General features: G+C 46.3%; 1 long non-coding RNA gene and 1 pseudogene across 1 annotated transcript in view; one reads left to right on the plus strand and one right to left on the minus strand.

The window, feature by feature from the left end:
* Positions 1 to 2,756: 2,756 nt before the first annotated feature.
* LOC147468641 (uncharacterized) overlaps positions 2,757 to 27,872 on the minus strand; it is a 208,508-nt gene continuing 183,392 nt past the window's right edge. Inside the window, exon 3 of the long non-coding RNA XR_015192400.1 lies at positions 2,757 to 2,927. This is a non-coding gene — a long non-coding RNA (uncharacterized LOC147468641). The remainder of the gene's footprint in view (positions 2,928 to 27,872) is intronic.
* LOC147468642 (uncharacterized) lies at positions 7,239 to 9,690 on the plus strand (annotated as a pseudogene).

Below are 27,872 nucleotides of genomic sequence, written 5' to 3' on the forward strand. Positions count from 1 at the left end.
CGACAGATAGAGACATATACACGAGCGCCCCCTATTCAACCTGCCCCCCCCCTCCCCCCGGCTATCCCTATCCCTACCTCCATCCTCACCCCCACCCCCACCCCCCAGCCGCCGCGCCCGCGTGCCCGCAGTCTCGCGCGGGGAATGAACCTGTCGCTGAGAAGGTGACCCGTGGCTCCGGGCCTGCTGCCTGCCTGCCTGCATTACATCATTCGCGGATCTGCCTGCTTTCTGGGGGGAAAAAGTAGACTACCCTGCTTCAACGACTGCTGTCATTTTTTTTAGTGTCTTTTTATACTGGTTACGTAACATTGTCTTGCTTTAGAATCTCCATTAACAAATAACAAACTTAAGGTAATAATAGTAGCTGGAACAGTAACAGGCATAGTGAGAAGAATATCGCCCTCACAACCGATTATTATTATTTTTTTTTTTTCATGTAAACTCTTGATCAGATTTTTGTTGTTGCTGTTCTTAATAAAAATGACAATGAAGAAAATAATAACAACAGCAATAACAACAACAATAATGATATAATAAACACTGATCGACTGTCACGTACACGACACACGAACTCTATACAATGGCTGCAACATTTACGATTCAAAATCAAGAATAAGAGGGATATGAAGACACATTTCTTATGAATTAATCTTTAAAAATTATGAACAAAAATGAAGTAAATTGATTGCAATCTATGTAGTATAAATACTAGTAAATATACTATCTTAACTTCATGAACCTACGAAGTTAAAGCTATTATATAAAAAATTAATACTCACTCACTCACTCTCTCTGTGTCTGTCTCACACACACACACACACACACACACACACACACACACACACACACACACACACACACACACACACACACACACACATATACAAATACAAATATTCTCTCTTAAAAAAAAAAAAATATTAATAATAATAATAATATATATATAAAATAAAGGAAAAACGGTTCACACAATCCAATCTTCCTCAATTACACTAATGAAACACCAGTCATTAACCCCCCCCCCCCTTCAAAACAAACAAACAAACAAAAAAAAAATTGAACAAGAATCGCTCCCCACAAAACCACGAATCATGCACGCAATAGCAACACCCATAAAATCGCTATCGCCAATTAATCTTTTTCAACAAACACACACACAAAAAAAAAATACAACGGCAACGCGAGTAAAGAATAACGACCTGGGACAATTTGCAACGGGCGGCTTCGAGCACACTACCTGTTGTGAAGAGCGGGTCTCCTTGAGGAGCTGAAGCACTGGAGAACAGTAAATGGCGGATGAGACGTTATCCCTTGTTTTTTTGTTTTTTTTATCGTGCACTGTGTTCCGTCATCACGTTCGTTTCCTTGTGAACTGTTTTATATGAATGTATATGCCTTAAGTATGTATATGTATATATTCATATACAAAACGCTCCAATCATCTTTTTTTTCGTTTTTTTAAATGGAAAAGTCAAAATATTTTCCAACGGCCAATTAATTCTCATTATAACACACCAATGAAAAAAAAATAGGAGCGTAGAGATTAACTTTTAAAAATGAAAATCAGTCAAATTTTCTCAAAACCTCTTCCTAATCCACCCCGTCGCGCCTCGCACACAGCGGCGGCAACGACACAACGCCACAAACTCCTTGAGACTTTATTGCAAGTCCACAAGTCTCGCTCCACGACACGGACGACGACGACACGACGGGAAGGAGGCAGAGGCGGAGGAAGCGAGCTGTCGTTTGTACACACCCTCTCACGCCAGCGTCTAGCAGCAGACTATGAGGTAGCGGGCAACCACACAGGATCAGCTCATGCCTCAACGCGACCATCGGGAAGAGGAGGGGGGGGGGACATGGGGAGGGAGAGACATGGGGTGGGGGTGGGGGGCGAGAAGGAGGGGATAGGAAGGAGGATAGGGGGAGGAGGGGAGGATAAGGCACCACCTAAGCCACCATGAACTCCCAGTCGGCCTCTATCGTCGCCGCCCATTGGTCGGCTGTCTACCGTCCAGAAGTCTCGTTGCCAGAGTCCCCCTGGTGGATTCGGCTTCAGATTCCTTTATTTACCTCACATATGGAGGATCTTCCCTTCTGCTGCGTTAGGTAGGCATAATAGGATTAAAAAAAAGTTTCCAAAGAGCCGAGAAAAAGACGCTTTTCTTGAAACAAGAGCGCCTGTGGGAGGACCCCCGCGCTCGCCATACAGAACAAGTCGAATCGGCTGGAGTACCCGGGCAGTGAGGCGGGCGCTGATTGGCCCAGAGCCGGCGGTGTGGGCGTGGCCAGTGAAAGTGGTTCCCGGTGCACGCCATCCGCAACACGAGCGCGGAAAGAGCAGCGAGCAGCAACACCAGCTCGCACAAAGGACACGAGGCGCCGATGCAACGAACAAACACCTCCACGAATCCCACGGTGCGAAAGTCACGTTCCCTCAGCGCCGTGACCTTCTTGGGGGAGGGGGTAGGGAATGCGATCCTTATGCTTCTCCTCCCTCCCCTACCACCCCCACCCCTTCTGGAAAGCTCCTTTACGACAGCAGGATATCACTCCGCTTGAAGATTTTACCGTATATATTTTTCTGAAAACTGTTAAATCCCCAGACAGTGAAAACCGAGTAACATCCTGAAAATTAACACACACATATATATATAGTAATACCTTTAACATGTAAATGATCCAAACACCTTACCTTTCTCAACTGAAGTCCTTGAGAATATAATGTCTTTCAACATGCACAATCTATAAACACATACTTTCTAAAGCAACATTTAAATCCCGGGGTGTGATTTTGCATATTAACATACAGATAAATGTATATATATCAAAAACAATTTATACGTACATAAAGTTTTTTTCATATAAAGATTAAGGTTATAACTCACAGAATTCTCTTATCAACAGTTGTCTCATCAGCTTACCTGTCAAAAGAAAAAGAAATAACACGTATTAGAAGAAAAAAATCTCACAGATAGGCATTCATAATACAAACGCAACCAACATTAACAATCAAAACTCCAACAACCCGGAAAAAAATGAAAAAAATACATAAACGATAAGCATCCAAGGCATTGGAAAGTCATTAAACAAAAAATTATTACACCCGCCCAGGCAGAAAAACGCCCCCGCCACCACCAATAACGCCAATAAAGAGAACGAGTGCCCCCCCCCTCCCCATATGGTACCGTCAATAAATCCCGAGAATTTAATATGCCCGAGTAAAGTTACATCACTTCCTGTTCTCGTTCGAATATTAGAAGAAAGACAGAGGAAAGACGACCACGCCGTTAATGATGATCCTGTCCTATCCTATCTTCTTTCTCTCTTTCCCTCTCCCTCTCTCTGTCCTTTTGAATAAGTTAAACTCTCAAACTCGAGGACACGCAGAGATAAAACGCACCCACACAAGCGAGCAAGTTATACTGTATACGTTATTTTTTTCTCTCCATTCACTGTGTCGGTCGGGTCAATCAGTCGGTCAGTCTGTTTGTCTATCTACCTATCTACCTGTCTGTGTGTCTGCCTGTCTGCCTGTCTGCCTGCCTGTCTGTCTGCCTGTCTGCCTGCCTGCCTGTCTGCCTGTCTGCCTGCCTGTCTGCCTGTCTGCCTGCCTGCCTGCCTGCCTGTCTGCCTGTCTGCCTGTCTGCCTGTCTGCCTGCCTGTCTGCCTGTCTGCCTGCCTGTCTGCCTGTCTGCCTGCCTGCCTGTCTGCCTGTCTGCCTGTCTGCCTGCCTGCCTGCCTGCCTGCCTGCCTGCCTGTCTGCCTGTCTGCCTGTCTGCCTGTCTGCCTGTCTCTGTCTCTGTCTCTGTCTCTGTCTCTGTCTCTGTCTCTGTCTCTGTCTCTGTCTCTGTCTCTGTCTCTGTCTCTGTCTCTGTCTCTGTCTGTCTCTGTCTCTGTCACTCTGTTTCTTTGTCTACCTGTTTGCCTCCCTCTGTTAAACTTGTTCCATCCATCTCCCTCCCTCCTTTCTTCTGCCTTGCCTTTGTGTCCATCTCACTTCCCCCACCAAGCAACAGACTTCCCAGCGCAGACGTTATGCAAACACCATCACAGACTTGTAATGACGGGGATGAGGGGGTGGAGGGGGGAGGATGCACATTATGCAAGGACCCTCCCTCCACCCCCTCCTCCAAGCACACACATACACACACTCACACACACACACACACATTCAATCATGCATTAAATACATACACTCAGACGTACGCGGACAAACTGTAACGCGCGCACACACACACTTCACAATCCGGAACAAGTTATAAATAGCTTTATTTGCCTGACCTTCAACACTCCACCCTCCCGTCCCTCTCCCCCCTCCCCCTTCCCCCTTCCACTTCGCAGCAAGAAAACCACAGCCTCCGCTGCAAATGCTATGTCAAAATCAACGTCAAAACTCTTGCCTTCCTGATGGATTCTGTGCAACTATCCTCCCCTCTCCCCCCTCCTCCCCCTCCCCCATCAACAAATACGGTGCAATTACTAAATATGATGCTAGTTATTTTCGCAACATCGGCGTTGCGCTGGACTTCAATGCATTTTTCAAAAAACGGAGCTAAACAAATCAAATGGACAAATAAAACCCGTATTGGATTAAGTAATGAATGGAATGAACGAGTGACCGAATAAACATATAAACCAATCAAATCAATAAACACGTTCGCTCGACATTGATACACACACACATACACATACACATACACATACACACACATATATATATATATATATATATATATATATATATATATATTTTATATATATATATATATATTATATATATATATATATATATATATATAAACAAACGACAGGGTTGGGATTAGGAACGAGAACACGTATATCCAAGACGAAAAAAAACGGAAGTATGCAAGCAAGCACACTGCGATGAGTGATCCCTTTCAGCATCACCTCTCTGCTCTCTCCCCCCCCCCCAACCATCCCCATTAACTCCCTCACCTTCTTCCTTCTACCTCCACCTCCCTTTCCATTCCCCCTCCACCCTTCCCCTTCCCCTCCTTCCTCCTCCTAGTTCCCTCTCCCTCCTACCTCTACATCCCTTCCATCTCCCCCTTCCCCTCCCTATCCTTTTCCCCTTCCACCTCCACCCCCTTCTCCCTCCTCTCTTCTTCTTCCTCCTACCTCTCCTCCCCCTCACTTCGTGTCGAGTCTTCAGAGCTTCATCAAAACGCTTCCTCAAGACAGAAATTAATGTCTTGAACCCCCGAATTCGGCCAGCAACTTCCTTCACCCTTACCCCCCTACCCCTTCCCACCCATCCACCTGAACCCTCCCCCTCTCTATTATCTCTCTCCTCCCTTCTTCTCCCACCCACCCACTCTCCTCCACCCCCTCCTTACATCACTCTCTCTCCTCTCCCTCCACCCTCCACCCTGGCCACTGAACCTTCCCCTTCAACAAGTTCCTTCCTCTTTCTCACTTCTGCCGGAAGTTAAGACGCATTTTCTCGACGAAAGAAGAGGATCGCATTAGAACTTTAGAGCTCCCTCCTTCCCTCTCATCCTCCCTCTCTTTTTCTTTTTCTCAGACATGCACATGCACGCTCACATATACACATACACACACACAAACACACACACGCGCGCTCTCGCTCGCTCTTTCTTTCTTTCTCTCATGTTAATTCTCAAGTTGTCAAAACGAGGCAGACTGCCTCGTTAATGAATTAAAAGAAATAATAATCACATTGCTAATAAAGGTATCAATAGTAACACAACATGCTGCTGCTGTTGTAACTGATAATAACACTAGTAATAATAGTAGAAGAAAAAAAATAATAATCAAACAATAACAAAACATATAATTTAAGAAACCATAAAATCAATAAAAAAAACACTTCCAATAAAAGCATAAAGCGTATAAGGGTCGAGATAAAAAAAAAATCCCCCTCCTCTCTTATCACAAGTTAAATATCAAATCCCAAGGTAAGCAAACCCTTTATGCTTTCAACGCGACCTATTAGGAAGAGAAGGAGGGAGAAGAGGAGGAGGGAGGAGGGAGAAGAGGAGGAGGGATGGGGGATTAGAGAAGGATGGGGGGAGAAGAGGAGGAGGGAGGGGAAGAAGAGGAGGAAGGAGGAAGGAGGAAGGAGGAAGGAGGAAGGAGGAGGGAGGGGAGAGAAGGGGAGGAAGAAGAGGGAGATGAAGAGGAGAGGAGGAGAAGCAGCGTAGAAAGAATAAGAGAACGAGTAAGAGGGAGAAGAGGTAGACGGGGAAGATGAGGAAGAAGATGGAGGAGGAGGAGGAAGATAATTATCAAAATAAAAAGAACGAGGAGACGTAAGAGTAGGAGGAGGACAATGACAATAAGACGGAGAATAGAAAAATAAACATAAGAATAAGAAAAAGAAAATTAAAAAGAAAAACAACAAGAAAGAAAAAGGAAGAACATTAAAAAGGTCATTAACACGGAAACAAAATCACACGCTCTCCTTATGGGCTGAGACAAGCTGACTAACACAAACACACACTCACTCTCTCGCTCCCAATCCTCCCCCACCCTTACCCCCGCCCCTCTTCGACGCGTCCTTCACGAGCGTGCGGGGGCGTGGGCGGGACGGAGCGAACCGAGCCAGCGAGTGAGCGAGTGAGGGCGCGAAGGACTCGGCGGAGAAAGAAGGAGAGGGAGAAGGAGGCGGCGCCCATCGAAACCGTTGCCTTATAGGGCCACTTACGGAAGAAGAAGTCAAGTCGACCGAGGGATTGCATTCGGGGGAGGGGACGGGAGGGGACGGGAAGGGGGGAAGGGAGGGGAGGGGAAGGAGGAGGTGGGTCGCCTTGGGCATAGTGACCGTGGGAATTAAATACACTTGTGGAGGCGATTAATTGGTATTGGGGGAGAGACTGGGAGAGGGAGGAGGCTGAATTTCACGTTAGGGATGTTTTTTTTTCTTTATGTGGAGAGAGAGAGAGAGAGAGAGAGAGAGAGAGAGAGAGAGAGAGAGAGAGAGAGAGAGAGAGAGAGAGAGAGAGAGAGAGAGAGAGAGAGAGAGAGAGAGGAGAGAAGAGAGAGGAGAGAGGAGAGAGAGAGAGAGAGAGAGAGAGAGAGAGAGAGAGAGAGAGAGAGAGAGAGAGAGAGAGAGAGAGAGAGAGAGAGAGAGAGAGAGAGAGATGAGAGGGAGGGAGAGAGAGAGAGAGAGAGAGAGAGAGAGAGAGAGAGAGAGAGAGAGAGAGAGAGAGAGAGAGAGAGAGAGAGAGAGAGAGAGAGAGTCTAATGAAACAAGGCAAAGTGACAAAGGCAGTAAGGGTCCTAACATCAAATGACACAACTGGGACATTACCCTTAAATGAAAACACCCGTCGCTTGCTCAATGAAAAGCACCCGCCTGCAAAGGAAGCGGCGGCGGGAACGATGTTTCGTGGAGAGTATAATCCCCCACCTCCGGAGATCTTTGAGCGAATTACCGGCGAAAAGATAAGAACACATGCATTGCACACACATGGTGCAGCTGGACCTTCTGGACTCGACGCAAAGGCATGGAAAACCATCCTGAGCAGCAGCAAGTTTGGGACAGCTGCAAATGACCTTTGCAAAGCCATTGCATCTCTTGCTAGAAAACTTGCAACAGAAAACTGCAACGACCTGGATGCCTTCACAGCTTGTCGTTTAATTGCCCTCGACAAGAAGCCCGGATGCCGCCCCATTGGCATTGGAGAAGTCTTGCGACGAATCATCGGCAAGGCAATCATGAACGTTGTCGGAGACGACGTTAGACAAGCCGTGGGAAATTTACAGGTGTGTGCAGGTCAACAGGCAGGGTGTGAGGCAGCAATCCACGCCATGAGAAACATCTATGAAGAGCCGGATTGTCAGGCCGTACTCATGGTGGATGCTACAAATGCCTTCAACAACATCAACCGGAAGGCAACAATCCACAATATAGAGGTCAAATGCCCAAGCCTCGCACAATACACTAAGAACACCTACAACAACCCAGCAGAGCTCCACATGTTCGACAATAGAACAAATACCTATGAGATGATAGCTTCAGCCGAGGGCACAACACAAGGTGACCCAATTGCCATGGCGATGTACGCCATCGGTCTCCTCAGGCTACAAACAATAATTGACCACACAACAACAAATATAAAGCAAGTTGCTTATGCCGACGACCTGACCGGAGCAGGGAAAATTGAGAACATAAGGAAGTGGTGGAATCTCATTGAGACACATGGCCCTCCACAAGGATATTTTCCGAACGCCGCCAAATCGGTTTTAATTGTAAAACCGGAATATCTCGGACAAGCCAGAGAAGCCTTCCGAGAAACAAACGTGATCATAAAGGCCGGCGGTGAAAAACACCTTGGGGCAGTTCTTGGCACAACAGCAGCCAGGGAAGAATACATAATAAGGCAAGTGGATGAATGGAGAAGGGAAGTGATAGAGCTGGCAGAAATCGCAAAGAAGGAACCGCACTCGGCATATACCGCCTTCACCTTCGGTATCAAACACAAGTGGAACTTCTTAATGCGAACTATACCTAACATCGAGCCTTTACTTTCACCACTTGAGGAAGCAATTGTAAAGCACCTGATCCCAGCACTATCAGGTGGAAGAAATCCCACTGCCAACGAGAGAGCCATACTCGACTTTTTGTCCGCCAAGGCTTGGGGGACTCGGCATAACAAACCCGTGTAAAATAGCGGACATGGAGTACCAAAACTCTGTCAAGCTCTCAGCCAGCCTAACTCAAGACATAATAACGCAAGAAACATATACACAGCCTGATACAACACAACAAAAAACAATCAAAATGGAAATTACAAAAATAGAGAAACAAAGCAGAGAGAACTTCAAGAACTAACCTCTATAATTACTGAGGATATGAAAAGAAGAATGAGTATGGACGCGAAACCGGCGCCTCTAACTGGTTGACCAGTCTCCCCATCAAAGTCAAAGGGTTTAGTTTAAACAAACAGGAGTTTGTGGACGCACTTGCCCTGAGATATGGTTGGCCAATAGAGGACCTTCACCAGCACTGCACATGCGGTTCGGCTTTCGACCCCAACCATGCCATGACGTGCAAGACGGGAGGCTTCGTTTGCATGCGCCACGACGAGGTGAGGGACGTGACTGCACAAATGCTTGGCGAGGTGTGCCGCGACGTGAGGATCGAACCTCCCCTCATCCCCACAGAAGGGCGCAACTTCTCACTCCAATCCACCAACACTGCAGACGACGCCAGATTAGACATCAGTGCCAACAGTTTCTGGGTACGAGGGCAACGGGCCTTCTTCGACATACGAATCTTCAACCCTATGGCCACGAGCAACCGATCTCTCTGCTCACACCAAGCATGAGAACAACAAAATGAGGGAGTATGGCGAACGCGTCCGAGAAGTCGAGCAAGGTACTTTCACACCACTTGTATTCACGACTTCTGGGGGAATGTCACCGAGAGCGACGATATTCTACTCATCCCTTGCACAACAGCTTGCAGAGAAAAGGCAGCAACAGAAGAGCGCCGTCGTTGCATGGATGAGGTGTCGATTGGCCTTCTCACTACTACGGTCTTCACTGCTCTGTCTACGAGGAACAAGGAACAAACCGGCAATGTACACTAGTCTTAAGGATTTAGATATAGAGGAAACTGTTATAAATAGTAGAATAGAAAGAAATATGTAATTGTAAGCAAAAGTAATAAAGGTTAAAATACATCTCCCTAAAATAAGTTGGATGCCGACCACAGCCATTGGCGAGGACGGGGCCAGTGGACTGTTCTGTGAAATATTATTACATATATATTTCACAACACAGAGACTCGTTTGAAACGAATAGGAGGTCGAGAGAGAGAGAGAAATAGGCCAATCGCCACAACCAAGTTTAAATATCAAACCCATAACCCACACGTGTCGAATATCAAATAACACAAACAAGGCCAAGCAAGCAACTCGGGCTAATATTTAAAGAGCTTAGCAAACAAATAATGCCACGCCTAACCGCCTCCCCCCCTACCCTATACCTCACATCCCGACGTTCAAATCCAAGCAAGCAAGCAAGCAACCACAGACATATTACATGCGACGCTTAGATTAGACAAACAAAGACAGGGGTGGGGAGGAAAGGAGAGAGGAGGGGAGGGAAAGTAGGGGAGGGCAACGATGAGAGGAGAGGGGAGAGGAGGAAGGGGTAAGGAATACGGTAGGGCAGGAAGAAAGGGAGGGAGAAAAGGAGGTGACAGGGGGAATGGAAAGAGGAGCAGGATAGGAAGGAAGAGAATGGAGAAGAAAGAGAGAGAGGGAAGGAGGGAGAGGAGGAGGGAAGAGAGGAAGAGAATTTAGAGGGGTCTAAGATCTTTAGGGAACGCTAGAATACTTGCGTTATTGTGGTGTTCCTTTTTCTTTTTTTCTCTCTCTCTTTCTTACGCCCTCACTTCCTCTTCCATTTCCTTCTATGTATATGATTACCTTTGCTTTCGAACTCATTTTTTCCCTTTTCTTTTATTTTTATTTATCTTTTTTTTTTTAATCTATTTCCTCCATTTACATACTTCTTGTATATATATTTTTCTTTACTTCCTTTCTCCCAATCGTCCCCCCTCCTTGTTCACCTCTATCCTCTTCACTTCTTACATTCTTTTTATTTTCTTCTTCTTCTTCTTCATCTTCATCATTATCTCCTTCTCCCCCTATCCCTTCCCCCTCCAATCTCTTTCCTCTCTCATCCACCTACGCAATGAAATGTACCAAAGGAAGTGTAAAATAATGACACTTCCTATCCTCCCCCCCCCCTCCTTCTCCTCCACACCCCCTCGCTAACCACCAACCAATGCCATGAAGTGTGGGGGAGGAGGAGGGGGGAGGATGACGCGGCATGGGACCAGGATTAGGATGAGGAGAAGAATGACAGTGGCTAACCCCCCTCCCCCCCCAACCTACCACCCACGCACTTCCTCCTTCCACTTCCCACCTCCTCCCTCCCTCTCCCTATCACCTATTCCTTCCTTATCATCGTATCACTATCTCCCTCTTATCCCCCCTTCCCTTCCCTCCCCTCCCTCCCCCAACTGTAATCACCATCTCCATCCTCCCCCTCCCCTTCCATTTCTCCCCCCTTCCCCCCCTCCCCCCTCCAATCTCTCTAACCTCCCTCCTCCTTCCCTACATGACAGACACCCCCCTCCTCCCACCCCCTTGTATCCTCCCTATACGACACCCTCGCCCTTCCACCCTCCGTAGACGACACATCCCCCCCACCCCGCCCCCTCCTCCTTCTATTCCGTTTTCAGGGTCACCACGAGCGAACGCATGCCCAAAGATGCCCCGATGACTGATGGTTCCGTGACACCCATCACCGAACACGGAGAGCAGAGCGGTGGTGATTCGTGCATAAGGAGAGAGATGCCCTGAGGGATAGGAAGGAAGAGGGAAGTGGGAGGGTGGTAGAAGGGAAGAGGGAGGAGGGAGGAGGGAGGAGGGAGGAGGGAGGGGAGGAGGAGGGAAGAGGGAGGGAAGAGGGAGGGAGATGGGAGGGGGGAGGGTGGGGAGAGGAGGTGGAGGAAGGGAGTTGTTGGGAGAGAGGAGGACGAGGAAGGGGGAGTTAGGAGAAAAGAGGAAGAGGGTGAGGGAGGTGGAAGACAGGAGGAGGAGGATGGGGGAGGTGGGAGAGGGGAGGAGGTGGAAAGAGGAGTTGGGTAGAGGATAGGAGGAAGAAGGGGGAGAGAGTAGGGGGAGGGGGGGTAGAGAAATAAGGAGAACGGGGAGATAAACTGAAAGGCAGAGGGGGAAGAAGGAAAAGGAAGGAGGGGAGGAGAAGGGAAACTGAAAGAGGAAGGAGGACGCGAGGGGGGGAGGGAGGGAGTTCCATGAACTATAATTCCGAATCTGACCAGGTAATACAGTAAACAAACGAGCTACTCCTCTGCTGAATACTAATCACTTATTGATTAGTAATGACAACACTGTATATTCAACACGGGCGACTGGCTACATACACCATACTCATAAATCCTGCAATACACTTTCTACTTTTTCTATTTCCTGTCATATATCATGGTAGAGGGAGAGGGATGGGGAAGGGGGGGGAGGGAGGGAGAGAAAGAGAGAGGGTGGAGATGGGGAAGGGGAGGGGAAGAGGGGGAGATGGGGAGGGAGGGAGAGAGTGAAGGTGGAAGGGAAAGATAAAGATAACGAGAAACAGAACACAAGAGACCGAAACAGAAATGACAGCCAACCAGACCAGCACCAAAACCCCCGTTGTCACCTCTTTCGGTCTTCGATTCCATCCTTAATCCCGGACCAGCTGACCCCTCCCCCCTCCCTCCCTCCCTCCCTTCTTCCGGTGCGAGTGCCGCCGCGAGAGGGGGAGGGAAACCGCAGGCACACCTTGACGCGCGATCTCCCTCATCCTTGCAACATGATCCTCGTCACGTCACAGGGAGGCGTGTAACTGTTTCTCATACATATTACCACGCAAACACTGAAGGGGGTAAGTGGGGGTGGGGGGTAAGGAGGGTGAGGGGGGTAAGGAGGGTAAGGGGGGAGGATGAAACATTTTAGATGGATTTAGGGCCTATCCTCCTCTCCCTCTCTCCCTCGCTCCCTTTTCAAAACCTAAGCAAACAAGCAATCACACAGGCTTACATCATTCCTATCATCATCATCCTTCCCGTTTCCCTTCGATTTCTGAATCTTTTTCCTATTCCAATTTTCCGGAAATAAATGATGCAACATAATCCACAAAATTCCATCTCTTCTAACCCTTACCCCGCGGTTACAAAAGACGAAAGCTTTGCTGTGGTCGAACTTATGTTACACATAAAACGTAGGAACAATACTCAAAGATAAATAAAAAGAAAGTACGGGAATAAGTCGGGGGGAAAGAAAAAAAACATAGAACAAAAACAAATTGAATGACGAGAACAAAAGGAAAGAACAACCACAACAAAGAGTAAAATAAAACACGAAGCAATCCCCCTCAAATCGCTACACACATTCATCATCACGTTTTAGACAACAATGGGAGCTGGGGTGGGGTGGGGGTGAACAACAATCGTCACTCGCATACATACACAGTCACACAGACGAGCGCATATACTTCCTAATACTCATATAAACCGAGAGATAGTCACACACAGACACACACACATACATATATACATACATACATACACACACGGCCATCATATTCTCATCAACGCTGCCATCACTGCAGAAACAAACAAACAAACACATTTCCCCCCTATCCCCTGACCCCAACCTGTGCCCTCTTCCCCCCCCCCCAAACAACCGCTAATGCTCTCTCCTAAAACCTTTAATCTTACGTCTTTTGCTTCATAAAACATTCCCTCCACCACTATGACAAACTGACAAACATACGAACAAACAAAAGAGAAGCGCGTGTGTCTTAGAGGGAATTGAGGGGGGTGGGAGGTGGAAGAAAGAAAGGGGGGGGGGTGACGGTCGGTGCGGAAGTATAAGGATATACCTTACACCTTTTTAAGGGATGGGAAGAGAGAGGGGGGGAGGGGTGGGTCGAGAGGGAGGGAGAGGGAGAGATAGATAGAAAGAGGATGACCGGGAAAGTAGGGAGGAGAGGGAAAGAGGCAAGGAAAAGAAAGGGAGAGAGAGAGAGTGAGCGAGCGAGCGAGTAAGAGAATAAAAATAGATACCATTTCATCCTTCTTTTTCTACTCCTCATCTTCCTCCTCACACTCCCCCCCCCTTACTCTACCATCACTCCTTATATGGATCCTTTCAAAATCAAGAAAAACTCCCCCTTCTTCGCCGACCCGGAGGTCATTTACGTGACCTCGCTTTTTTTAATCTCCAATTTTACCTCTCCCTCTTCCACGTTTTGATAAACAAATTCCACGCTTTGATAAACAAATTCTCGTTAAGTACAACCCCAACAAATACTCCAAACCAACGAATAACCAAAGATAGTAAACAAACATAAAAAATAGAACAACAAAACCAACAACGCTTAAAAACAACAACAATAACCAACAAAAACAACCATAAAAGACGAATTACAAGAACACCCGGTTGCGAAAACATGCAAATTCACAGCACGCGTTCGTCAAGCTTCTGGAATTCGAGAAACGGTTCCCGGGCGGGAGGAAAGACACTAAATTCTTATTCATTATTTTATACGCTTGGAGGAGGGGATGTGGTTGGAAGCTCCTTATGGGGAGGGAGGGAGGGAGGCAAGAAGACATAGACACAGACACAGATACAGACACAGGCGCAAGCGCACGCACGCACACACACACACAACTAGTACAGAGACCAATAAAGAAATATAATTTTTTATTTACGCCTTGAGACACGACAAGGATTCCGAACGAGTAGTAGATGGATTTGTGATGTTTCAGTAGCATTAATAGTATTCACTGTGTAGCAGATGTGGAGTAATAACATTATCAGAAGTAGCTGTGATTGTCTTAGTCTTAGGAGGAGGAGTAGTAGTAGTAGTAGTAGTAGTGGTGGTGGTGGTAGTAGTAGTAAAAATAGTAGTAGTGGTAGTACTAACAAAAGTAGTTGTAATAGTAGAAGTAGTAGCAGTGGTAGTGACGGTAGTAGTAGTAGTAGTAGTAATAGAAGTAGTTGCAGTAGTAGTAGTAGTAGTAGTGATAGTCGTAGTAGTAATAGTACCAAGTCAAATAACACGGTGACATGGACAAGGTTATAAGGGGAGGACTAAAGGCCATATCCATCCTATAAAAAATAAGACACCAAAACAGTAGTAAAAGTAGCAACTGTAGTAGAAATAACAAAAGGATATATCTTCTTTAAGCTATAAACGTCTACATCAGAAAAAAAAACACAAGAATATCAATGCCATCAACAACAACAACAACACCCCTACCCCCTCCCCCCCTCCCCCATCCAATAACAATAATAAAATAAAACTCGAAACCCTCCTGCCACCACGACCCTCAAAGAGAGACCAAAAACAATCTCTTGCATCACCATAGCGAAGCCGCGGGAGGAACGGTCGGATCTGCGGCGATAGAGCTCGGAAGGAGGGAAGGAAGGAAGGAAGGAAGGAAGGAAGGAAGGAAGGAAGGAAGGAAGGAAGGAAGGAAGGAAGGGCGACACAGTGGAGGAATAGGAGGGGGAAGGGAGCGAATGGGGAGGGGAAAAGGGAGAGGGAGAGGGAGAGAGTAGATGAAAAACGAAGAGCAGGAGGACCAAGAATCAAGAGTAGTAGTATTAGAAGGAGGAGGGAAAGGAGGAAGAAGAAAAACAAGAGGAGGGAGGAGAAAGCAGTCCAAACCATAACAAACGCGCGACAGTTATCTCCAGCCGGCGATGAAATACAACCACCGCAGAGGATTGCCACCGGACTACCGCAGATCGACGACCGCGCTCCTCCGCTGGTCCTGCGCATCCCAGAGCTCCCGCGTGCCGACACGGACGATGAGGGGAGATAGGGAAAGGACGATACAAGAAAACAAGAAACGGAGGAAATGACGAATAAAAAGGGCGAACGAGACTAGGTTTGGTTTGTTGATGAATAACAACATCAACCACAGCAATAACAATATACAACGTCAATCATCATGATGAAAAAACAACAACGACATAGACCAACAACACCGATAACAAAAAACAAAAAATATATATATGAAACAATAGACAACACTAAATACAAACAAAAATCCAAAGAAAGAGCAAAAGAAAGAAAGAAAAATAAACTAAATCCGGGTCTCATACGCGCTCCTTTGTGAGGCTTTTCCGTCGCTAAGATGCTCTCTCACAAGAGATGCTGCGTTTGACACGAGGGGCAATAAAACAGACGCCTTCATATTAAATATCTAGGAAGACGGAGGGGGGAACAGGAAGGGCTGGGGAAGAAAGAAGGGGAGTAAAAGCGAAAAAGAACGATAAAGAAAAAAAAAGAAAGAGAAAAGTGAGAGAGAAAAGAGAGAGAACAGAGAGGGGGAGATGGAGAGGGAGAGGGAAAGGGAGAAGGAGAAGAAGAAAGAGAGGGAGAGAGAGAGAGAGGATAAAACAAGAATACGAATTAAAAAAAGGAAGAAGACGACGAGGAGGCAGCGGCGGCTGAGAGAGAATATCGCACGCCCGAGACAAGGTCACAATTGAGCGGCTCAACTCGGGCGTTAGTGGCCCATAAAAGGCTGTCTGAGGGAGAGTAAGGGGGCAGGGGGTAAGAGAGGGGGAGGAGGTAAGGGAGTCAGAGAGGGGGGAGAGTGGTTAGGGGGGTTTGGGGTAGGGGAGAGGAGGAGGGGCTTAGGGATTCTGCACTTTCAACTTCCGCTCCCCCGGCTCTCAGGATTGAAAAAAAAGTGCAAGGATACTCTCCATCAAAGTCAAGGCTGCATGGCCACCCTCAACTACATGCACCCCGTCCCTCGCATCCCCGGACCCCCATTATGCCCCCCCCCCCCCCCCCGCGTAGTGGGTTACGGTCTTGCAAGGTAGTCCTTATTTGGCGTTTTAGTCACTCATTCACTCACTCTCCTCGCTTCCACTTCCTCTCTCTGCATTTTCTTCCTTCCTACCTCACATCTACTCTCCCTCCTTCGCTCCATCCCATCCCATCCCATCCCTTCCCCTCCCTTCCCTTCCCTTCCCTTCCCTTCCCTTCCCTTCCCTTCCCTTCCCTTTCCTTCCCTTCCATCCCATCTCTTCCCATCCCTCCGTTCCCCTCTATTTCACCTCTAAGGACTGCTCGACCTCACGTAATAATAACATCTCGGCGTCGAATACCACGAAGCCCTACCATTATCCTTATCGGAAAGCGGTAGTCAGGAGACGGTCACACGCAAAGAAAAAGACTTTCCTCAAAACAAACGAGTCGATTGCTTGCTTATGGGCTGTTGCAGCGTCCTAGCGCCCTTGCAAATGGGCCCGAGTTATGCACTGTCCGAGGTGTGATGTGATAAGAAGATATAACGCACATACGCAAACACAGAGGGGAAAGAGAGAAAGGAGAAAGGAGAAAGGAGAGAGGAGAGAAGAGAGAGGGGGAGGAAGGGAAGGAGGGAGAAGAGTGGAGGTATGGAAGGAGATAGGGAAGGGGGAGAGGGAGGGAGGGAGGGAGTTAGAAGAGAGAGAGAGAGAGAGAGAGAGAGAGAGAGAGAGAGAGAGAGAGAGAGAGAGAGAGAGAGAGAGAGAGAGAGAGAGAGAGAGAGAGAGAGAGAGAGAGAGGGAGAGGGGGGGAGGGAAGAGAGAGGGGGGGGAAGAGGGAAGAGGGGGGAGAGATGGGAAAAAAAAAAAAGAGAGAGAGAGAGGAGAGAGAGAGAGAGAGAGAGGAGAGAGAGAGAGAGAGAGAGAGAGAGAGAGAGAGAGAGAGAGGAGAGAGAGAGAGAGAGAGAGGAGAGAGAGAGAGAGAGGAGAAGGAGAGAGAGAGAGAGAGAGGAGAGAGAGAGAGAGAGAGAGAGAGAGAGAGAGAGAGAGAGAGAGAGGGAGGGAGAGAGAGAGAGAGGGAGAGAGAGAGAGGGAGAGAGAGAGAGAGAGAGAGAGAGAGAGAGAGAGAGAGATTACTGAACCAGTTTCCCTTATCGCTAAGCTACGTGTGGCGATGGAACCAGACCTTAGAGCACTTGGAACTCATTCTATCCTTTTACCAATCTCCTTCAACAAAATCAAGACGTTGCTAATGCCCGGTTTATAGTGGAGTAACGTTTTATTTGCATATGGTTAATCTAAAACAGGGGAAAACATTTATTTTAGTAGGAAATGTTCCAAGTGGGGAAACGTTTCACTTAGGTAGGAAAAGATCCACGTGAAGAAAACGTTTAATCTACACAGGAAATGTTCCACGTGGGGAAAACTTTTCACTTAGGTAGGAAAAGTTCCACGTGAAGAAAACGTTTAATCTAAATAGGTAACGTTCCGCGTGGGTAAGCATCTCCCCTAGACAGGAAATATCACAAACAGGGAAAACGTTTCACGTAGACAGGAAATCTCCCACGTGGAGGAAACGTTTCCCCATTATGTGAAACGTTCTACGTGGGTAATATCACACACACGGAAAACGTTTCACCTAGACAGGAAACCTCCCTAGGTGGAGGAAACTTTCCCTCAATATAAGAAATATTCCACCTGGGATAAAGGCTCCCTCTACAAATAAAATGTTATACGCAGGGAAACGTTTCAGCTGGAGAGTTCATCCAACAAACACAGGAACGCTTCATGTCGATATAACGTGAAAGGGAAACGTTTTTATTCGCCCTGTTCATTTTGCTTACATGAAAAAAAGGTTTTCCACTTCCCTCCCTCTTCGGCAGGAACACTGAAATTCCTGTTCAATCCGCGTTCAATACGATTTTTATTTTGTTTCTGCAAAATAAACATGCATTTGCCCAGTACCGGGAGCCATTCTCATCAACCCCTCTCATACGAATGGGGTCCTATCTACTGCAAAATAAATATAATAAAATACATTAGAGGGAAATGAAACTCCTACCGCCCCCCCCCAAAAAAAAAGGAAAGATAATACACCTGCATACACGCACTTTGTTTTCTTTCTTTCATTTATATTTTACCGTATTCGCAGAATCCTCGTGAAAAAGCTCACCTTTGGAGATAAGAGACGAAAGATGAATGACTACAAAAGGAAAAGGAAGGGATGGGAGGGAGAAAGTGAGGGAGAGAGAGGGTGCGAAAAAAGGTGAGGAGGGGGAAGCAGGGAAGAAAGGAGGGGAAGAGAGAGAGCAGGAGGAGAAAAACTGGCAAGGGGTGAGAGAAAATAAGAGGACAGGACTGAGGAGGAGATAGTAAGCGTGAGAGAAGGCGAAATAAAATATACTCTACAGACAAACACACACAGACAGACATCAAAACAAACAGACAGAGAGTTGCCCTATCAGCCCCCTCCACCCTTCCCCCTCCCCTCCAGCACGCAGCTACACGGCCCAGCCAGCCAGGAAACGAGCGCAGGAACCCACAGGACCCCGAGTGTGGGTGGCGGGTTACCTCGTCCCGCAAAAGCCGCCTACGCGGGAGACCGGCGCGATGTAATCCGCCTATGTGCAACTCCGCATGCAAAGTTGCACGGCCTCGGATCGTGCTGTAACCTCACTTGATGGGCGCCGCGGGCCTATTTATTATCTAGGCCCGTATATTGAAGGATTACAATAATCTAATGATAATAATTGTATACGATGTAAATCATCAAACGAGAGAAAAGGGCGCATTCCCCCCTCTTCCATCCCCCTCCCTCCTTCCCTCTTTCATTCTCCCACTCCCACAATAATTAAAATAAGTAAATATACCAATGTCATATAACTATCCCTCAATCCTATTATACTCTCAAGTACTGATTCCTCTTTCTCAGACGATAGAGAGAGAGCGCTCGGCTTCCATACTCGTAACGGCGAAGGTCAGGCCGAACCGGACACGAAACGCAAGAGGCGCCGTCGACCGCACTCTTGGACGCTACAACTTCCGGAAACGCCGCTAACGTGGGTGAAGAGGGGGAGGGGGAAGGGGGAAGGGGGAAGGGGGTAGACGATAATGTCTCTCCCCTCCCCCTCCTACTCCTCTCCCTCCCTCCCTCCCTCTCCTTCTTTCATTCCTGTAACCTGGCAACACCTTTTTTTTTTTCTTTTATCACTCGGTCATTATTGAAGAATCAGGAAGCATCATCTTCAACGCATATCTTCGGATTGCGTAAAACTACAAAATATGCTTATGAATAAAAAGGAAAAGATGGCCTTTTTATTTGCTTGTTTGTTTCTCTATCACTTTCTCATCTTTCTCTCTTTCTTCTCTCGGTAATTTTGCAACTCTTTTCGTCATATTCTTTAATCTCTTTTCGCCCCTCCCCCTTGCTTTTCTCCCTCTCCCTCTTCTCCTTCCTAAACTTCCTTCTCCTTCTAAACTTCGTATCTCCCTCCCTCCCTCCCTCCCTCCCTCTCTCTCTCTCCCCCCCATCCCTCCCTTCCATCTCTCCCAAAGTTTCATCAAAAACACCATCTCTATCGCCCTTAAGGTAATCCGATCCACGAATCCATTAGCGTGGTGAAGGGGAGGGGAGGTGAACGGGGGGAGGAGGGAAGTGGAGAAAGGAGAGGAGTGAGGGGAAGAGAAAGAGGAGGGAAGTGGAGAAGAGAAAGATGGAGGGAAGTGGAGAAGAAAAGAAAGATAGGGCGATAGGGCAAAAAGGGAGGGGAACGAGGGAAAGGAAAAGAAAAGGGGAGGGAAACACGGGGAAAAAAGGAAAGAAAAGGGAAAGGAAGGAAGAAATCGAAGAGGAAGCGTAAGGGGGAAGGAGAATGGAAAATATGGAAGAGGGGGGAGACGGGAATGAAGACAAGAGAGGGGTGGAGGGTGATAGGGTTGAAGAGAAACAGAAAGGGAGATAGGGATACTGGAGAAGGGGAAATGAAGAGAGCAGAAGAGAGGAGGAGAGAGGATAGAAAGAAAAAATAGTAGAGGAGGAGGAGGAGGAGGAAAGAGGAAAAAGTCGGTGCCCCCCCCCCCCCGACCCAAACAACGCAACTCCGAGAGGGATTAAACTACAAAGTTTGGATACCTTACCTCTCCCTCCCCTCCCCTCCTATCTACTCCACTCCTCTCCTCTCCTTCCCTAACCTCCTCTTTCTGTACCTTTCTTTTCCTTTCTCTCCCTTTCCTTTCCATTCCATTCCTTTCCTCTTCCCTTTCGTTCCCCCAGTCCCCTTCCTCGCTTCCTCTCCGTATACCTTTCATCGTCCGACAGAACACAATATAGAAAAAAAGAGCAGGATAGGGCAGGCGTGCGTGAGGAAAAAAAATGTTTTACCACTCTGGCGTCTGTTCATCATAATCTCCAGACGCACGCATGTTCTTACGGACCGGAAAGTGCGATCCTTCCGCCAAGATCAAAGGTACACCGAAAATCAATCGTAATAAAACACAGAGAGAGAGAGAGAGAGAGAGAGAGAGAGAGAGAGAGAGAGAGAGAGAGAGAGAGAGAGAGAGAGAGAGAGAGAGAGAGAGAGAGAGAGAGAGAGGGGGGGGAAGAAGAAGAAGAAAAAGAAGAAGAAGAAGAAGAGAGATTACATTCCCCCCCCAAAGGAACGCCGAGCAGGCCGAAAGCCCAAGTGCGACTCTTGGTAAAAGTCTAAAATCTAATTCACACAAAGAAACGAATAATTAAACGAAAAATGCGAATCAACACTGACATACACTTGCTACCGATCGTCGGTCAGCCAGGGCAACGGAGCAAAGGGAAAGAAAAGGAAAAAAAGAAAGATTATCAGGGAAAGGGAGGGAGGGAGGGAGGGAGGGAGGGAGGGAGGGAGGGAGGAAGAAAGGAAGGAAGAGTAAAAGGGGCGAAGAATGTCAACACGAACGTCAGCCAGATCAGATTCCATAGTAACGATATCTCGCGTGCGCAGCTGACGTCCTTTCAACACTGCGCCCATCTTCCTCCTTCATGAGCGAGATCACGTTCCGCAATGTTTCGCGAAAAAGAACACCGGCAAAGAAGGTAATAGTGACAATGCAAGACAATGAAATGCTCACAATCATGACAATAATTATAAAACGTTAGCAATAAGAACAATAACAATAATGATCTACCACAATAATAACTGTCATTACCATTAACGTAGTCACAATAATAACGATAACGATAGTGATACTGATAATGGTAATATCAATAATAGTATTAATAAAAACAATGATGATGATAATGATGATAATGATGATGATAATAATAATAATAATAATAATAATAATATGATAATGATGATGATATAATGATGAATGTAAGATAATAATGATGATGATGATAACGGTGACGACGATGATGACGATGACGACGACGATGGCAATGTTGGCAATAATAATGTCGAGCATGACAACAGACAGCTACAACACCAACTACACAAAGAGCATCAGTTCAAACAATAACTGCAGCATCATACATCCCTTCCGCATAAGAGATCAATCATTCAAATGTCGACCTGATATCAAAACAAATCTTAATCAACCTTTTAGAATACCAAGCCGAAGGTTATCAAATGACACAAACAAAGGAAAAAAAGAGAAAGACACGTACTGAATTATGTAGAATTTTATCGGCCAGATAAGATCATGCGATCGAAATATACGGCAACGAAACGACGAAAAATAACGAAATGTAATCCCACCTTAATACCTTCTTCATTCACGTATGGGTAATCAAAACAAATAAATAAGCAAACATATGGTACTGTGAGAGAAGATTCCTCTACCTCCACCTCCTCCTATCCTTATCTTCCATCCTCTCCTCCTCTCCTTTCCAACCATTTCCCACCTCCGCTGCTTTCCCTCCATTCCCTCACTTCTCTCCCTTCCCGACTATCTTTCCTCCTATTACTTCTCTCGCTCCATTCCCTCCTCCTATCACTTCCCTCCCTTCCCTCCTACTATCACTACCCTCACTTCTCTCCCTTCCCGACTTTCTTTCCTCCAATCACCTCTCCCCCTTCCCGACTTTCTTTCCTCCTATCACTTCTCTTGCTCCATTCCCTCCTCCTATCACTTCCCTCCCTTCCCTCTTCCTAACACTTCCCTCCCTTCCCTCATTCCCTTTTCCCTATCATTTCCCCCCCTTCCTTCCTCCTATCACTTTCCTCCCTTCCCTCCTCCTATCACTTCTCTCCCTTCCCTCATTCCCCTTTCCCTATCACTTTCCCCCCTTCCCTCCTCCTATCACTTCTCTCCCTTCCCTCCTCCTACCCCGGAAGCGCAGAGGGAAAAGGGCAAGCACACAGGCAGCAAGGCAAGGTCAAGGATGGCACAGGGCAACATGGCAGCATTGTGCCGTAGTAGGGTTGGGTAAGATAGAGCAAGGTAAGGTAAGAGAAAGGTAGGGTAAAGTAAGAGAAAGTAAGGCAAAGTAAGGTAAGATAAGGTAAGGCAAAGTAAGGTAAGATAAGGTAAGGCAAAGTAAGGTAACATAAGGTAAGATACGGTAAAGTAAAGTAAGGTAAGGTAAGCTAAGGTAAGCTAAGGTAAACTAAGCTACGATAAGGTAAGCTAAGCTAAGATAAGGTAAGCTAAGATTAGGTAAGGTAAGCTAAGCTAAGATAAGGTAAGGTAAGCTAAAGTAAGGCAAGGTAAGGCAGGATAGAGCTGTATAGGAGGGGATGATGAACAAAAATTCGGGTGAGGTACTTACAGGATAGAGCAGGGTAGGGAAATACCAGTTAAGTTTAGGCAAGGCGTAGATGATGATGATGATGATGATGATGATGATGATGATGATGATGATGATGATGATGATGGAGATGGGGATGAAGATGGGGATGAAGATGGAGATGGGGATGAAGATGGAGATGGGGATGAAGATGGAGATGATGATGAAGATGGAGATGGGGATGAAGATGGAGATGATGATGGAGGTGGAGATGGGGATGAAGATGAAGATGGGGATAACGATGACAATGATAAAAATAATAATAATAACAAATAATGCACAGTAGGACAGAACGTCGGCGTAAAGTAGGCAGGGCATTGCAACGCGACGCGGAAGTAGGACAACATGATGAGCAGAAAGCGCACGTGTGGAATTACTATAGCAAAGCCACGCTGTGTCACGTGTCCCAACCCCATTCCCCCCTCCCCTCCCCCTCCTAACCTCAATCATTCTAACACTACGTTGCAATACAAACAATTGAAATAAACAGCCGAAATATATTAATAAGGATGAGGGTAAGTGGAAGGAAGATGACAAAGGAAAGGAAACAGAAAAAAGAAAAACAAAAAAAATGGGAAGTAAAGGGGGAAGGGAAGGGAAGGGGAGGGTAGGGAGGAGAGGAGGAGGAGGAGGAGGAGGAGGAGGAGGAGGAGGAGGAGGAGGAGGAGGAGGAGGAGGAGGAGGAGGAGGAGGAGAGAGAGAGAGAGAGAAACTACAACCCCCAAAAAATGACACCACCACTATCATGCGATGCTCATGCACACCACACACGATCGTCGTCCTATCACATGAAAACCTGCCGGACCCCCTGACCCCCCTCCTACCCACCAACCCCCTACCCCGTAGCCAAACTTTCCACCATGCCCATCCCTTCATCCGTAGACGGTGATTCAAAGTAAAGGGACGATTAGAAGGTAAAAAGACTAAACCAATGAGCTAAATATCAATTCTAAAAATCAATTACTGAATGTGTCAACGAACAAACAGACGAATAAAGAGCACGAAAAATTAAATAATTGAGCAAATAAACAAAGGCGAAGTCAACACACACACAAAAAAGACAAGATGAATAAGTAAATGAATAACCAAAAAAATGATGAAATAATCAAACACTAATATCACAAAATGAATAAATGAATGAATGAATGAATAATCAAAACAGAACAATGGATCGCCAATCAACAAATAAATACTTAAATAACTGAACGAGGATATAAATATAGGAGAACATGGCGAGGGAACACCACCGTCATTAAGAGAGAGAGAGAGAGAGAGAGAGAGAGAGAGAGAGAGAGAGAGAGAGAGGGAGAGAGAGAGAGTGAGGGAGAGAGAGAGAGAGAGAGAGAGAGAGAGAGAGAGAGAGAGAGAGAGAGAGAGAGAGAGAGAGAGAGAGAGAGAGAGAGAGAGAGAGGGAGAGAGAGAGAGGGAGAGAGAGAGAAAGAGAGGAGAGAGAGAGAGGAGAGAGAGAGAGGAGAGAGAAAGGAGAGAGAGAGGAAGGATAGAGAGAGAAAGGCGAGAGAACGAGGGGGATCGAGGGAGAGGAAAAGTCACGAAGTGGGATAGGAAGAGGGGGAGGGATGGAGGGGAAGAGGGAGAGGGGGTATGCAAGAACGAAAAACAGAAAGATCAAAGGAAGAAAGCACACAAAGACAAAGAAAAAGAGAGAGATAGAGAGACGGATAGAGAATCATCCCCTCTCCCCCACCCCTTCCCCCGCCCTTCAATTCCGTAGCAACATCATCAATGCCGTTCCTTGATTTAAAAATAAAAAATAAATAAATAAATAAACAAACAAATAAAATAACAATCGTAAAAAATAAACGAAGACAAGTAAACAAACTAATTACCCCCTGAAAAAAAAAACACCTCTGAAAAAGAAAAAAAAAACAGCGAGAAACGCACAACCGCCGCCACGAGACTCGAGAAAGCACGTGTCGGGAAGCGCGCTTGTCTTCCAAGTCGCATGAACGGAGAGGCGGGAAGTGCTAACACGTGTGATGTGACAGACACGAGAGAAAGGGGAGGGGAGGGGAGCGAGTGGTTGAGAGGAGGGAGAGAGGGAGGGACGGAGAGAGAGAGAGAGAGGGGGGGGGGGGGGGGAAGGAGGGGGAGGATTGAGAGGGAGGAGGAGGAGGAGGAGCAGGAGAGGGAGAGGGAGGGGGAGGAGGTGGGGGAGAGAGAGAACGAAGGAGAGACAGAGAAAGAGCGAAAGAGCGAGCGAGCAAGCGAGCGAGAGAGAGAGAGAGAGAGAGAGAGAGAGAGAGAGAGAGAGAGAGAGAGAGAGAGAGAGAGAGAGAGAGAGAGAGAGAGAGAGAGAGAGAGAGAGAGAAAGAGAGAGAAAAAGAAAGAGAGAGAGAAAGAAAAGAGAGAGAGAGAAAAGAGAGAGAGAGAGAGAGAGAGAGAGAGAGAGAGAGAGAGAGAGAGAGAGAGAGAGAGAGAGAGAGAGAGAGAGAGAGAGAGAGAGAGAGAAAGAAAGAAAGAAAGAAAGAAAGAAAGAAAGAAAGAAAGAAAGAAAGAAAGAAAGAAAGAAAGAAAGAGATTGATTTTGATTTGATACAGTTTATTTGCAGAACAATTTACATGCCCTGCAAAAAGCCAGGGTAAGATGTCAAGCATCTATCCAAACTGGCTAAGCTTCTATTGCGTTATGGGCTTAGTCAAGCACAAATCTTACATACCTGAGGGGCTGCATTATACTGGTTAACATATTTACATGTTTTACCTAGTCGGTAAAAAACCTTTTATGTCACTGATCATGTCAAAGACAAGACCAGTGTCTATTATAAGATTAATATAATCTACAAGTGATGTTCTTTGTACAGTGCTGTTCGATCGATAGGATGCAGTTTCCATACAGCAAAGCAAGTAGTGATTGAGACTATGTGATTTAGCTTTTTTGCACAATTTACAGTGGTGATATGTGACTGGTTTTGCATCCAAAACTGCATCCTGCACATATTGTATAGTATAGTGATAGCCTATGCGTAGCCTGGTTAGTATAACTTGTTGCCTCCGTGACAGACCTTTATAAATTTCATAGGGCTTGTCCATGTATGATGTCCCGGCAATACTTTCATAATGCCAGATAGTGCCATGTCCATTCTTTTTCATCTTTTCTGTAGCCCATACCTGATCCTCATAATCTCTTAAAGAGCTATTAATACGTCTTTTCATCTGAGTAAGAGATAATGGTATAGCATAGTGTGGTTCTTCATAGGAAAGTGCGAATTTGGCTAACTGGTCAACTTTTTCACATGATGGTATTCCTATATGAGACGGTATCCAGTGCAATGACACTTGTATACCCTGCTCTGAGAGTCTGGAAATTTGATGTAGGATGTTTTTAGATACCATGTTTTCTGGGTTAAATGCAGTGAGTCTATAGAGGGCACCCTGACTGTCAGAAAAGACAGCCAGGTGGCGCCCCTGTTCACTACCTTCCTTTATGGCATGGTATATGGCTAATGATTCAGCATCAGTTGTGCTTGCCCAGTCTGAAATCCGCACACTTTCTCTATAAGAAATGTCGGGAATTAAGACTCCAATCCCAGCTGCTCCATGAGAATCAGTGGAGGCATCACAGTAGATTGCAAGTGGGGGTTCACCATCAAGAGGATGGAGGATATCTTCTATATACTTTAGGTAATGAGACTTCAGTTCTGATGTCAAAATCATGGATTTAGGTCCTGGCAGTTTGTCAATATGGACATATACATGAGTTCTATGCCATGGTGCAGATAGTTTGGTTTCTGAGATATTAAGAGCATCAATGCTCCAGACATTGAAGCTGAGGATGGTCTGGGCAGTTTTGGCTTTCCATTCTAAGTTGGAGTGCATTAGATTGGAATATCGAGGCCGAGCAAACCTGACTCTGTGACTGATCTCATTTGCCAGAGCTTGGGAGATCTGTGGTTTGGGTAGGAGCTGCAAGATTCTAGTACCAAGAACGGTATTAATTTGGGTAACACGACTGTGGATTGTGGGGAGATCTAATTCTTTCCTCATGACCAGAACTTTGGCAGTCATTGGGCAACCGAGTATAATTCTCATAGCCTTGTTCTGCAGAACTTCAAGGGGTTTGAGGGCATTTGGAGGTAACAGACTAAGAACCGGGCTCGCATAGTCAATCACGGACCGAACCAAGGTAATATACATCAACCTCAGGACTCTGAGGGAGGCACCAACGTATCTGTTACATATAAATTGTAATGGTCTTAAACGTTCCAAGCAACGTTCTTTGATATCGTGAATAATTTCCTGGGTGAAACGAGAATTGCGTGACATGAGGTGTGGAGCAATCACCAGAACACCAAGATACCTGTAGGAGTAAGTCCTTGCAATAACTTGTCCACCTAAGCTTGGTATATAGGGCAGTTGACGAGTTCTGGATATATGTTTGGTTTTGATAGGGTTGATTATGAGGCCAAGAGAAGCACACTTTTTGCTGAATCTCCTGAGTACATATTCCCCCCTATCAAAGACTTGGATGAGGATATCATCCGCATATGATATGATATTACATAGGTCTCCTAACTCATTGTTCAGTTTGCAGATAGAGTGCATAAGTATGTTAAATAGTGTAGGGGACAGTACCCCCCCTTGTGGGGTACCTAACTCTAGTTTACCGAAAGCACTAAAGGTACCTTGGTACCATACTTTAACTTTCCTTGTAGATAAATAGTCCTTTATCCATAACAGTAGCTTTCCCTTAACTCCCAATAGAGTTAATTCATGGAGAATTGCTTGTGGAGAAGCTCTGTCAAAAGCAC

Source organism: Penaeus japonicus, unplaced genomic scaffold (genome assembly GCF_977035675.1).
Source record: "Penaeus japonicus unplaced genomic scaffold, GWHDUDI00000001_assembly GWHDUDI00000027, whole genome shotgun sequence".
Taxonomy (NCBI): Eukaryota; Metazoa; Arthropoda; class Malacostraca; order Decapoda; family Penaeidae; genus Penaeus; species Penaeus japonicus.